The following is a 15,883-nucleotide window of genomic DNA, read 5'->3' as shown; positions in this document are numbered from 1 at the left end:
ATATTAAAGCTTACAAGTAAAACTATATCCCAAATGGCAATGTCTTAAAAAGGAACTAAAACTTAAAAAGGCGTCGCAGAATTCTAAAGCACTTAAATCTTAGTCTAAAGAAAAAGCACTTAAGGGATTTTACGACAAAGCCTAAAAATCTATAAATAAAAATAACTATGGCAAAAATTAAGTTTAAAACTAAAAACTAGCGAAAAACACAAATATTACGCAAAAACAATTAAAAAGGGACAAAATATAAAAATATACTAAAAGTTGTAAAAAGTACAATTTTTATAAAACTATTATTTTTATATTATTTATTTTATAAAATTATTAATTTTTATATATTAATAAAACTAAATAAACTTAATATTACAAATTAAATAAATAAAACTAAATTAATTAAAATTAATTAACTAATCAAACCCTAATTAGGTTTTAAAATTAATAATAATAATAATAATTATCCCGTAATTAATGCTGTTAGGGTTCCTGTGTGGCCCGTGTCAGACGGCTCCGCGAGTCGTGATACCACGTGGCAATAAACGCCGCGAGTCGCGGGATTCCAAATTTCAGATGACAGGTTGATTTAAATTCGACGCGTTTTTTTTTTATGTTTTATATTTTCTGTTTTAATAATTAAATAAAATATTTATAAAAACTAAATAAAAACTTATGTTTTAAAAACTAAAAAAAATAGAAATACTCTATAATTTTATAAAAATCTTAAAAATAGATTTATATATATATTTTTTTTCTTCTTTGATTTTATGTTTTAAATAAAAACAAAATATTTAAATAAAACTTATATTTTTATAAAATAAAAATAAAGAAACTTTATAAAACTTAAATATTTAACAAACTCTTAAAAATATTTATATTTTTGTTTTCTTTTTATGTTTTCGAATAATTAACACGTATTTTTACAAAAGCGTATTTTTTATAAAAGTAAACTAAAAATGAAAATCTTTTTTTTTTAATATTTAGCGTTGCGCTTTCGGCGTTTAAGTTCCCCGGCAGCGGCGCCAAAAATACTTGATAGTTAAAGCTAAGGGGTATAAAATACTATTAAATTTTACAAGGAAATACTATTAAATACGATACAATTTTACACAAGATATTTATTTATTTAGAGAATGGATGTACTTAAACCTTGCTACAACACTTATAGGCAGTGTACCTGTGAAGACCAGTCCTAATCCATCCGGACGAAGTCCATATCGATTACAAACGATTCACAACAGTTGATCACATCGCGAGGTAATTGACCTCTATATGATAAATTTTACAAACATTGCATTCGTTTTTAAAAGACAAACTTTCGTTACATCGACAGTTGACAGGCATGTAAAGCATTTCATAATATATCCAAATATAATTGACTTAATAATAATCTTGATGAACTCAACGACTCGAATGCAACATCTTTTGAAATATGTCATGAATGACTCCAAGTAATATCTCTAATATGAGCAAATGCACAGCGGAAGATTTCTTTCGTACCTGAGAATAAACATGCTTTAAAGTGTCAATCAAAAGGTTGGTGAGTTCATTAGTTTATCATAAAGAATCATTTCATAATTTTAATAGACCACAAGATTTCATACTTCCATTTCTCATAATCATACGTCCCATGCATAGAGACAAAAATATCATTCATATGGATTGAACACCTGGTAACCGACATTCACAATATGCATATAAGAATATCCCCATCATTCTGGGATCCTCCTTCGGACATGATATAAATTTCAAAGTACTAAAGCATCCGGTACTTTGGATGGGGCTTGTTGGGCCCGATAGATCTATCTTTAGGGTTCGCGTCAATTAGGGTGTCTGTTCCCTAATTCTTAGATTACCAGACTAAATAAAAAGGGGCATATTCGATTTCGATAATTCAACCATAGAATGTAGTTTCATTTACTCGTGTCTATTTCGTAAAACAGTTATAAAAGCATTTCATGTATTCTCAGTTCTAAATACATTTCAAAAGTATTTAATAAAGCAGTTGTAAAAATAGCGCATGTATTCTCAGTCCCAAAAATGTAAAGAGTAAAAGGGAATTAAATGAAACTCACTCATATAAATATTGTAAAACAGTTAATAAAGCATTTACATGTATTCTCAGGCCAAAAATGTAAAGAGTAAAAAGGGCGAATGAAACTCACCTAATGTATTTTGTAGTAAAAATACATAGAACGACATTGAACAAGTATAGGGTTGGCCTCGAATTCACGAACCTATATCATTTGTATATATATATATATATATATATATATATATATATATATATATATATATATATATATATATATATATTAAAACGTATAATATTAGTCGGCTAAGTTTATATCGTATTAAGGCTAATGTCATTATATATTTTGATATTAATACTTATAATGATCTGTTATAATATGTATATGATATATGTAATTTAATAAATGTTATATTACAATAATAATATTATATTAGTTAAAAACATGGTATTATGTAATATTAGTATAATATAATATTGATAATGAATATATTTTGCATAAATAATTCTTGCGGTAATAATAATAATAATAATAATAATAATAATAATAATAATAATAATAATAATAATAATAATAATAATATCATAGTGGTATAGTATTAATAATTATAGTTATACCTCAAAAGGAAAAGCTTACAAAAATAAACTGCCTTGGTCCAGAATCGAACCCACGACCTCTCGAATATCCCAAACACCCTAAACCATTACTCCAATTATGTTTTCCTGACTTTATTCATAATCTATATATATATATATAAACAGTTAACTGTTCTTCTTCTCTTCATCATCAATCATCGAAATTATAGGCTTAACATGGTGGCTTGTTGGGCCGTGTACATCCATAAGCACCCCAGGCCCGTGAAAGAAATTGTTGGGCTGAACTTGGTGATGGTTGGCCCATGGTATTTGGCCTGAAGGGAATGTGAATAAATTTCATCAATAAGGAGCAGGAGGTTTATCTTCAAAAATAAAATAAAATTGACTCTCCCCAGTTTTGAACTCGTGACCTCTCGCTTATCAAAGACAACATCAAACCACAACTCTACTTAATCATTTCTATTTTAATACGTCCGTTTATTCCTTCTAACCTTAAATTCATACGACCTTCTTAACACAAACCCAATTACATCTTCATTATCTGTTTCTTTGCTTTTTATCATCTTACATCAACCATCCATATCATAACTTAATCTTAGTTTCACAATCGCATCACTCATTACCTTAAACAAAATCGTCTATCATCATTCTATTTGTCACTGTAAAATCTCGCCATCATCATAATACCCGAGATCATCATCATCTTTCTCATTTTCTATTATCACCATAATTATAATCATCATTTTGTTTATCCTTAAATAATGAGTGTGTGTGTCATCGAATTGAATAAGGATCAAGAAGCAGGAAACGGCCCAAATTATATGATTGACACACGTTTTCATTTATTATCCAAAAGCAAGTCGAAACATAAACTATTTTAAGCGAGCTGCTGTAGTAGTGTAGTTGTAAGAATAGCGAAGAAGAAGAAAAATATAGTAATGGTTGTTTTGGGTGTCGGCCTTACAGCAAAACAGAAAAATAGATAGTGGCGGTTTAGTTTTGTTGATGGTTTGAAGATATTTTAATGGTGGTGTTAGATTTAGGCTTGAACCGAACCATAAACCAAGCAACAGTGGTTTTGCAGGTAGTTTTAATGAAGGTGGTGATTGAATAGTTGTGGGTTTATGGTGGTGGATCACAAACGAAACAAGGAAACGTTCATGGTGGTTGTAGACGAAGAAGGAAGGTGATTATGGGTTTCTAACACACCGAAGAGAGATAAACGAGTGAGAGAGTAGCATGATGGTTGTTTCGATAGTGGCAGGCATTGGTGGCCGACGGTGTGGTGGTCCGGTGATATAAGGGAGAGTCGAAGAAGATAGAAGGATTGTCTATCTATCTTTCTCATATCTATATCTATATACAGATATATTAAACTATAATTTAGATTAATAATATTATTATAATAATAATTAAGAATCATAAAGTCATGGAGAAAAAAACAGTAATTGATTCATATTTCAAACTATCACGGACATATAAACTATTATACTGCCGACAGTATATCACGGACAGCTATATCGTGTCCATTGCTAAACAGTTAACGTATAAAAGTGTCCCTAAAAATCTCAAACTTTTAGATTAAATATAATTAATTATTTCACTCATTAACTGCTTGAAACCTAATCAAAAAGATTCGATAATTGTTTATTTTCTGTTCCAATTTATAGGTACGGAGTACTAATATTTAAACTTAAAAATGTAAAAATATCTTTAACAAATCTAAAATCTTCGTAATCAATTTACGTTCCAACTTTTATCTTAATCATTCATGAACATGTATTATATCTATATTAAAACTAGTGAAACGTCAACCGAGTATCACTGACGTTAACTAATTAGGTTCGAAATCAATTATTTTTAACATATTCTCTTTCTATGTGCAACCAGTCTTAAATAACAAGTTTAATTACTAAAATAAATATATTATATATTTTTAACAAATCTATTTAATATAATTTTATATATTTATAAATAGTATTTATATACATTTTTAAATATATACTTATAATAATAGTTTTCATTACATCGAATTATTTTACATATTTATTTCCTAAAATTAAATCATATATTAGATCAAATAGTATTTTAAATTATTATTATATCTATATATATGTAATTTAATATATATGTATCTATTTACAAATAGTTATTCGTGAATCGTCGAGCATAGTCAAATGGTATTTGATTACATGAATACAGATTTCGAAACTTTCTAGACTCATCATTACAGATTTTGCTTATCGTGTCGAAAACATATAAAGATTAAAGTTTAAATTTGGTCAGAAATTTCCGGGTCATCACAGTACCTACCCGTTAAAGAAATTTAGTCCCGAAATTTGATCAAGGTTGTCATGGCTAATCAATAAAAATATTTTCATGCTGAGTGTGTGTTGATAAATAGAGTTTTATCATCATTGAGTAATATAGATAAAACAATTTGATTACGCGAAGAGTATAAGCGAAGCTATCGCAAGAGAGTGAAATGAGTAAATGTAGAATCGTCTTAACTGATGATGTAGTTATGATTGGTTTCCGGAATTCATGAGATTTAAAGAAAATCTTCATAATAAGATTTGGTTCCTCGGTGATTAAGGAAATCAGGATCTTCTTCGATTAAATGCCATAATCTGTTTCGATTGCTCTGTCGAATATTTCACTATAAATCCACCCTCTTTGTTTTCTTACAACTCACACCTTCTATTCTTTCTCCTCAACTCACACTTTAAAATATTGGTTAATATGCTCCATCCTATTCTGATCCTTAATATCTTCTTAACTTTCATATCTGTCATTCTTTTTTTTTATCTACCACCGGAGGATTTTATTTACTTCTACTAGTGTCTTGGGGTTATAGTGTTATTAATTTTCCCATGTCTCTACATTGCAATACGTATTGATATTCACGGTTTGTAATTTATGTGTTGTTGTCGAGCTTTATATCTTCTTTTATATTTGAGGGTTCCATACTTTTGTCTCCTCTTCTCGACTTCCAGTCAAGCGAATAATGGTCCGGAATTCGTAGGTATGGATTTTGAAATGAACATAGTTAATGTTCTAAGGAGGGAATCATAAAGGACAAAATCTTGATTTGTCAAATTACCAGAATATCCCGGAAAAGACCGAATCATCAAGAAAAAATATTTTCTTGATTTGTTTAGAGATTTGATAGAATGTAAGAGTCGTGTAAATGGCACATGATGACGGTATGTTCTGTGAATCATCACGTTCCATTAGAAACTCAGCATAAACTACTGTAATATAATCACGTTGATCAAGTGTCATTATATTATACTAACTCATGTATCAGTTTCCAACATTACTTCAGTAACATTCATATTTTAAGCTCGAAGTTTACAGAATATAGAAACTAACAGTTTCTATATGATGTAATACTGATAGCACGAAGAGATTAATGATTTCAGATAAATATAGTTATGATAATATCTTCATAAATATGGAGGATATTTATAAGGAAAGATATGATGATATCTTGGAATTTCTAATATTGAAGGATGGTGAAGAAAATTCGTCCGCAAGAGTTTGGAGTTAAAAGCAAGGTATTCGCTAAAGATTTCAGCAGGCATTGAATCATTTGGATTCTTTGAAGTCAAACTTATTCTTTGTGATTTGCCCACGGCTTTCTTCCTAGTTTCGCATAATCTGTTTTTCGGCACTAAATTTTTCTATTGAATGTTTCCAATATAATGATACACAGGAAGCACGAGGAGATATATAATTTCGGACGAGAATATTTATGAAAATATCCTCAGAAATATCGAAGATATTGATGATGATATTTTGGAATTTCTAAGTTCGATGGTTGATGGAGAAAGATTTTCCGCAAGATTTTACATGACTTCGGAGAAAGATATTCTCTAAAGATTTCAACGGATCTAGATTTATCTGGGTTCTATGAATTTAGGGTATGTTACTTGTATTTCTCCTTGGTTTCCTTCATGGTTAGCTCAATCCGCTATCCAGTTCTAACTTTTCTGAGCTTTTCCAACATACTAATCTTTATCATCAAACTTTCGATGATTATGGTCGTTTACGGTTATCTACAGTTTCTGCTGCTTTATTCAGCTTTTTCAACATTCAGAATATTGATTTGTGACTGAGTGCTTTTCAGAATTACAGAATGAGAGATCATAATTCTAAGAGATAAATGTTATACATATAACGGTTGATGTAGATATGCTGTGAGTTTCAAAATAATGATTGCTGATTCCCAGTAATTGGTATGGCAGTTCTCGTTACAAGATGCGGACGAGTATATGATAGGGTTTCAATGAATAAATATAATGATTTATCAGAGAGATTTAAGCCAAGAAGCAACGAGGTTGCTGGTACATCTGCTGGTAATATGGTGGAATATAAAAGAATTCTCCTGTATCAAAAGGGTAATCGTATATATCATAATTATAGTAAGGCTACTTCGAATGAAAAGTCGAAGTTGACTTGTTGGAGTTGTGACAAAATTGGCTACTTTGAAAAAGGATCGCAAAGTTATTTTTTGCTAATAAATGTCAAATGATCTGACGCGGCTACGTGTTAAACTTTTTCTCAGTTGCCGAGAGTTTCTCAGGTGTAATACTATATACCTAAATCTTTCCTTCCGTAGATGAGGTGCGGTTGGTTCATTCTCTTGATTGAGGTGTTTTCAAGAATCATGGAAGGTTTGAACGCGGATTGTAATCGTCAAGATACAATTGAGGTTTAGGATGAATTCAAGTGGCAAACTTGAAGAATTGTTTAGTTTCATATGTTATAATCAATATTTTAATTCATTTTTAATTGTCCAATCTTATTAGTCCACAGTTGACAGTTCAATAATTCATATATAGTTTAATATAATATTCGAATTAACTAATACGTGTCGTGACCGTATATGTCTCAGACTCGATCACAACTCAAAGTATATATATTATTATAGAATCAACCTCAACCCTGTATAGAGAACTCGATAATTACTGCATATAGAGTGTCTATGGTGGTTCTAAATAATATATATAGATGTGTCGATATGATATGTCAAAACTTTGTATACGTGTCCCGATATTTAAAGTACGTAAAATAAATAACAGAAATTAAATGATGATAAATAAAGTGCGTAAAGTAAATAACAGAAATTAAATGACAATAAATAAAATTGCGAGAATATAAACTGCGATAAAATAAATTGCGATAATTAAATTGCGATAAATAAAATGTAATACGGAATTAACAGTTAGCTAGGAACAGTTAGCTAGGATTTTGTTAGCGTGGTTTCTTAATAAAATTTAATATTGTTAATTAGTCTGTTTCTAATCAATTTTTATTGTGTCCATTATTTCTTCATTATGCCACTTGTTGGATTCTGATAAATCAAAATCCCAATATGAAATTGGATGAATATGGTTATTCTGTGATGAACGGATTTGTATATCGGTGGATGTAAGTAGGATAGTAAATGACAGTCGAATCAGATTCGAAGAATGTACAGTGCAACTTATTAATGTGGAATCTAAATATTCCTCGGGTATTACCTACCCGTTAAAATATTTTCACCATTAACAGTTTGTACAAGAGAATTTTTAATTACAATCTTTATGAAAACATATATACATATATATTTTCTTCAGATGTATTCATGGATTTAATGAGTTAATATGATATTAAACTCATTTACTTTTCGGTTGGACTTAGAATAAATAATCTCTAAAACTTTAGAGATTACATATTCGCCATGTCGAACGAAGATAAATGAGGTAGAACGATACGTAGAACGAAGATCATACTCAAAGTACATATGATGATATTGAAGCATGGATTGTTGATGGTACTGGTGCTGTTATTGATTGTACTGTTGGTGCCGGTGATGTTGCTGAAGCTGGTACATTTTGCACCATATTCTCCGAATTGATTATTCTAGCACGAAGTTCGTTGACTTGTTACTCCAGGATGATTGTCGGTTAGAACGAGCGGATGAATAAGGTTCAGAATTGTGGATAGAATATGATCTTGTCTAGTTACCCTGGAAATGAGACTGAAAATGGTGTCTCGAACAGGTTCGCCGGTAAACGCTTCAGGTTCATTGTCAAGAGATGAATTTGGTTGGTGGAAGGGATTGCCTTCTGCGCGTTTCCATTAATTAAGTCGACTACGAATCCATCAGATGAATTGGGGATGGATGATTGGTTGATTCATTCTGCTGACGTTGCTTCTGGAGCTTAGATGACTATCCATTTGGAATAACTGTCGGAATAACTATCGGAATAGCTGTCGGAATCCGAGGGACTCGAACTAGTTAAAGGATTCATCTCGTACGCACAAATGAAGGATTTTCGATAATAAATAGATTATAGGATGTAGATTAGTATCCTGTAATACATAATTTATATATGCATATATAATACTAAAATCCCATAAGTTACGGAGGAATCTACGAAAGTTGTCAGGCAAAGTTACAGTAACAGATATGCTAAGATATGAATTTTGGTCTTTACACTATTCATGCAGTCAATGCAGTAAAACGTGTCTAGACTAAGAATGATAAGCAGGTAATTTCCTAAGGATGATAAGCAGATGATTTCCGACTAGAAAATGATAAGCAAAACTTTTGACATGCAGACACGGTCGAAGTCCAGACTTACTAATGCATCCTAACAACTATTAGTTAGACATTCTAATGCAAGACCTGGTTCACTAAGACCACCGCTCTGATACCAACTGTGAAGACCCGTCCTAATCCATCCGGACGAAGTCCATATCGATTACAAACGATTCACAACAGTTGATCACATCGCGAGGTAATTGACCTCTATATGATAAATTTTACAAACATTGCATTCGTTTTTAAAAGACAAACTTTCGTTACATCGACAGTTGACAGGCATGTAAAGCATTTCATAATATATCCAAATATAATTGACTTAATAATAATCTTGATGAACTCAACGACTCGAATGCAACATCTTTTGAAATATGTCATGAATGACTCCAAGTAATATCTCTAATATGAGCAAATGCACAGCGGAAGATTTCTTTCGTACCTGAGAATAAACATGCTTTAAAGTGTCAGCCAAAAGGTTGGTGAGTTCATTAGTTTATCATAAAGAATCATTTCATAATTTTAATAGACCACAAGATTTCATACTTCCATTTCTCATAATCATACGTCCCATGCATAGAGACAAAAATATCATTCATATGGATTGAACACCTGGTAACCGACATTCACAATATGCATATAAGAATATCCCCATCATTCCGGGATCCTCCTTCGGACATGATATAAATTTCGAAGTACTAAAGCATCCGGTACTTTGGATGGGGCTTGTTGGGCCCGATAGATCTATCTTTAGGGTTCGCGTCAATTAGGGTGTCCGTTCCCTAATTCTTAGATTACCAGACTAAATAAAAAGGGGCATATTCGATTTCGATAATTCAACCATAGAATGTAGTTTCATTTACTCGTGTCTATTTCATAAAACAGTTATAAAAGCATTTCATGTATTCTCAGTTCTAAATACATTTCAAAAGTATTTAATAAAGCAGTTGTAAAAATAGCGCATGTATTCTCAGTCCCAAAAATGTAAAGAGTAAAAGGGAATTAAATGAAACTCACTCATATAAATATTGTAAAACAGTTAATAAAGCATTTGCATGTATTCTCAGGCCAAAAATGTAAAGAGTAAAAAGGGCGAATGAAACTCACCTAATGTATTTTGTAGTAAAAATACATAGAACGACATTGAACAAGTATAGGGTTGGCCTCGAATTCACGAACCTATATCATTTGTATATATATATATATATATATATATATATATATATATATATATATATATATATATATATATATATTAAAATGTATAATATTAGTCGGCTAAGTTTATATCGTATTAAGGCTAATGTCATTATATATTTTGATATTAATACTTATAATGATCTGTTATAATATGTATATGATATATGTAATTTAATAAATGTTATATTACAATAATAATATTATATTAGTTAAAAACATGGTATTATGTAATATTAGTATAATATAATATTGATAATGAATATATTTTGCATAAATAATTCTTGCGGTAATAATAATAATAATAATAATAATAATAATATCATAGTGGTATATTATTAATAATTATAGTTATACCTCAAAAGGAAAAGCTTACAAAAATAAACTGCCTTGGTCCAGAATCGAACCCACGACCTCTCGAATATCCCAAACACCCTAAACCATTACTCCAATTATGTTTTCCTGACTTTATTCATAATCTATATATATATATATAAACAGTTAACTGTTCTTCTTCTCTTCATCATCAATCATCGAAATTATAGGCTTAACATGGTGGCTTGTTGGTCCGTGTACATCCATAAGCACCCCAGGCCCGTGAAAGAAATTGTTGGGCTGAACTTGGTGATGGTTGGCCCATGGTATTTGGCCTGAAGGGAATGTGAATAAATTTCATCAATAAGGAGCAGGAGGTTTATCTTCAAAAATAAAATAAAATTGACTCTCCCCAGTTTTGAACTCGTGACCTCTCGCTTATCAAAGACAACATCAAACCACAACTCTACTTAATCATTTCTGTTTTAATACGTCCGTTTATTCCTTCTAACCTTAAATTCATACGACCTTCTTAACACAAACCCAATTACATCTTCATTATCTGTTTCTTTGCTTTTTATCATCTTACATCAACCATCCATATCATAACTTAATCTTAGTTTCACAATCGCATCACTCATTACCTTAAACAAAATCGTCTATCATCATTCTATTTGTCACTGTAAAATCTCGCCATCATCATAATACCCGAGATCATCATCATCTTTCTCATTTTCTATTATCACCATAATTATAATCATCATTTTGTTTATCCTTAAATAATGAGTGTGTGTGTCATCGAATTGAATAAGGATCAAGAAGCAGGAAACGGCCCAAATTATATGATTGACACACGTTTTCATTTATTATCCAAAAGCAAGTCGAAACATAAACTATTTTAAGCGAGCTGCTGTAGTAGTGTAGTTGTAAGAATAGCGAAGAAGAAGAAAAATATAGTAATGGTTGTTTTGGGTGTCGGCGTTACAGCAAAACAGAAAAATAGATAGTGGCGGTTTAGTTTTGTTGATGGTTTGAAGATATTTTAATGGTGGTGTTAGATTTAGGCTTGAACCGAAACATAAACCAAGCAACAGTGGTTTTGCAGGTAGTTTTAATGAAGGTGGTGATTGAATAGCTGTGGGTTTATGGTGGTGGATCACAAACGAAACAAGGAAACGTTCATGGTGGTTGTAGACGAAGAAGGAAGGTGATTATGGGTTTTTGACACACCGAAGAGAGATAAACGAGTGAGAGAGTAGCATGATGGTTGTTTCGATAGTGGCGGGTATTGGTGGCCGACGGTGTGGTGGTCCGGTGATATAAGGGAGAGTCGAAGAAGATAGAAGGATTGTCTATCTATCTTTCTCATATCTATATCTATATACAGATATATTAAACTATAATTTAGATTAATAATATTATTATAATAATAATTAAGAATCATAAAGTCATGGAGAAAAAAACAGTAATTGATTCATATTTCAAACTATCACGGACATATAAACTATTATACTGCCGACAGTATATCACGGACAGCTATATCGTGTCCATTGCTAAACAGTTAACGTATAAAAGTGTCCCTAAAAATCTCAAACTTTTAGATTAAATATAATTAATTATTTCACTCATTAACTGCTTGAAACCTAATCAAAAAGATTCGATAATTGTTTATTTTCTGTTCCAATTTATAGGTACGGAGTACTAATATTTAAACTTAAAAATGTAAAAATATCTTTAACAAATCTAAAATCTTCGTAATCAATTTACGTTCCAACTTTTATCTTAATCATTCATGAACATGTATTATATCTATATTAAAACTAGTGAAACGTCAACCGAGTATCACTGATGTTTACTAATTAGGTTCGAAATCAATTATTTTTAACATATTCTCTTTCTATGTGCAACCAATCTTAAATAACAAGTTTAATTACTAAAATAAATATATTATATATTTTTAACAAATCTATTTAATATAATTTTATATATTTATAAATAGTATTTATATACATTTTTAAATATATACTTATAATAATAGTTTTCATTACATCGAATTATTTTACATATTTATTTCCTAAAATTAAATCATATATTAGATCAAATAATATTTTAAATTATTATTATATCTATATATATGTAATTTAATATATATGTATCTATTTACAAATAGTTGTTCGTGAATCGTCGAGCATAGTCAAATGGTATTTGATTACATGAATACAGATTTCGAAACTTTCGAGACTCATCATTACAGATTTTGCTTATCTTTTCGAAAACATATAAAGATTAAAGTTTAAATTTGGTCGGAAATTTCCGGGTCATCACAGTACCTAATCGTACAGTAGTGTAGTTTTTAGTAAGTCCGGTTCGTTCCACAAAAAAAAAAAAATCTTTAAACAAAGCTTAACGCTATATTAGTTTAATTTATAAAAATACAAATATATATATATAAGTAATATTATTATTATAAAGGGGGGTTTTTACCGTTTAATGACCGGTTTGTCGATTTTAAAACTTTAAGTCGCAGTTAAAACAAAATGTAAAATATTAAATAAATAAAAGACTTAATTTAAAGCATAAAGTAAATAACGATAATGAAATTGCGATAAATAAAAGTGCAATAAAATTGCGATAATTAAAAAGTACGATAATTAAAAGTGCAATTAAATACAATAACAATAAAAGTGCGATAATTAGAAGTGCAATTAAATATAAAATAAATGAAATTAAATATGAAATAAAAGAATTATGCTTATTTAAACTTCCGGAATCATGATGTTTGACGTGTTGATTTTAGTTTTATGCCCATTGGTTAATTGTTCTTTGTCCTGGATTATTTAATATGTCCATACGGATTTGTCCATAATAGTCCATCAGTCATAAATATAAAGAGCGAAAGCCTTCGTCAAATTATTCTTATTCCCGAAGTCAAATATTCTAACTAATTGGGGATTCGAATTGTAACAAGGTTTTAATACTTTGTTTAATGAATACACCAGGTTATCGACTGCGTGTAAACCAAGGTTTTACTACTTTGTTAACAATTACACCAATTACCCTTGAATGTAATTCACCCCTGTTTCAACAAGTCTATTAACTATTAATCCAGTTCCGTGTCCAGTAAAATGAATAATTATTGGTATTTATAGATATCCCGCCCACCGTACCCAGTCAAGCATATGTGGTTATATATAAATACGTCGAATTATAAGTTTGTATATTAAATTAACAAGGTATTGTTTAGTTAATATAAAACCCAATAATAGCCCATAGTCTAATTTCCACAAGTGTCGTTCTTTTATCCAAACCCCAATTATGGTACAAAGCCCAATTACCCAATTTTAGTAATTAGCCCAACATCATGATTACTTTGGTATTAAATAAGCATAATAATAACTTAGCTACGAGACATTAATGAAAATAATATAAACATAACTTACAATGATTAAAAATAGCGTAGCGTTACACGGACAGAATTTCGACTTACACCCTTACAACATTCGCTAACATACCCTTATTATTAGGATTTAAAATTAAAATTAAAATTAAAATATAAATATAAATATAAATATTTACGTATACATATATAGAGAGAGATTGATTTTTTTGATATTTTGATCGATCAAACTGCGTTTGCTTTTATAGGCAGATTCATTTTTTGGGGCTCCGCGAGTCGCGGCCCATTTGGTCTTCGAACTCCGCAAGTCGCGGAGTTCCATTTTACAGCTCACTCAACTTTGGCTCTTTGTTTGCCGACGATTATATAAATAAATATAATATATAAATAATTTTAGTAATTATTTAAATATTATATTATATTTATGTGCATAGTTGACTTGGTAATTATTTAAATATTATATTATATTTATGTACATAGTTGACTTGTAATTTTTAGTCCGTTGCGTCGAGCGTTGAGAGTTGACTCTGGTCCCGGTTCCGGATTTTTGAACGTCCTTGCGAATAATTTAATATCTTGTACTTTGCGTTTTGAATCTTGTACTCTTGTAATTTTGAGACGTTTCTTATCAATAATTGGAACCTCATTGATTGTATTTTGTACTTTTGAGCTTTTTGGTCGTTTGCGTCTTCAATTCGTCGAATCTATCTTTTGTCTTCACCTTTTATTATTTAAACGAATATCACTTGTAAATAGAACAATTGCAACTAAAAGCTTGTCTTTCTTGAGGAATAATGCTATGAAATATATGTTCGTTTTTAGCATTATCACGAAGTCTGAATCATCTCATCAGGTATATGTCGAGTTCTCTTAGGAGAATGTTCGGGAGACGATTCAGATGCTGTTGCAGAAGTGTCAGTGTCACTGCTCACTTCGGGTGTTGTGGAAAGGGTTGGTTCAATCCTAGTTGGACTAGGTTCCCTGATCCTCACGGGTTGAGCTTGGTGTGCTACCTTAGAATGTTTAAGGTTCACCCTAAATGGAGGATTAGCTGGTCTGGGTGGTTGTACTACAGGTTCCTCTACAATCTCTGGGGCTGGAACCGCGGCGGGTTCAACTTGTTCTTGCTGTACCGGGTTCAGAAGAGGTATTCCTACAGCCTTAAAATAAGAACGCATATAAGCGTCTTGGGGTTCAGCTAGCCTCACTAGCTAATTTGGAATCGGCACAGTGAATTGATTATCAGATACCATCAGGGTATTCATCTTCAGCTCCCCAAATCGTTTCATCTGTAATCCATGTGTACCTGGTACAAATATATTTGCATTTCTGCAAGCATTTATAGCATCATGGATAAAGATACAGAATAACCTTTCACAAGGGATGTATGAACCCCTTGGTTTATCAACTTGAGCTTGAACCAAATCCCATATTAGTTCTGCATAGTCAGGAGCTTCTACTCTTATGAAAGAGTAGAACAACTTCAGCATAGGCACAGTTAGGCTGTCGGATCTACTCCTTGTCATCAGCAAGTATCTGTTGATGATTGAGAAGATCACATAAAACTTTGAGTGCAGATATTTCTTCTGAAACTTAGTCGGAGGAACATTGCGGGCTCCAACATAACCAAGATCGAAGACAGATGACATCATCTGCTGAGTAGCAGGAAAAGCAGGAGCATTCTGCACAACAGGAAGTTTGAAAATCCTCCTAAAATTAGCCTTAGTGATACTCCTCCTCCCTTGAACTCCTCTCAGTT

The sequence above is a fragment of the Rutidosis leptorrhynchoides genome, chromosome 9 (assembly GCF_046630445.1).
Source record: "Rutidosis leptorrhynchoides isolate AG116_Rl617_1_P2 chromosome 9, CSIRO_AGI_Rlap_v1, whole genome shotgun sequence".
NCBI classification, from domain to species: domain Eukaryota; kingdom Viridiplantae; phylum Streptophyta; class Magnoliopsida; order Asterales; family Asteraceae; genus Rutidosis; species Rutidosis leptorrhynchoides.
This window is presented reverse-complemented; position numbering follows the sequence as displayed.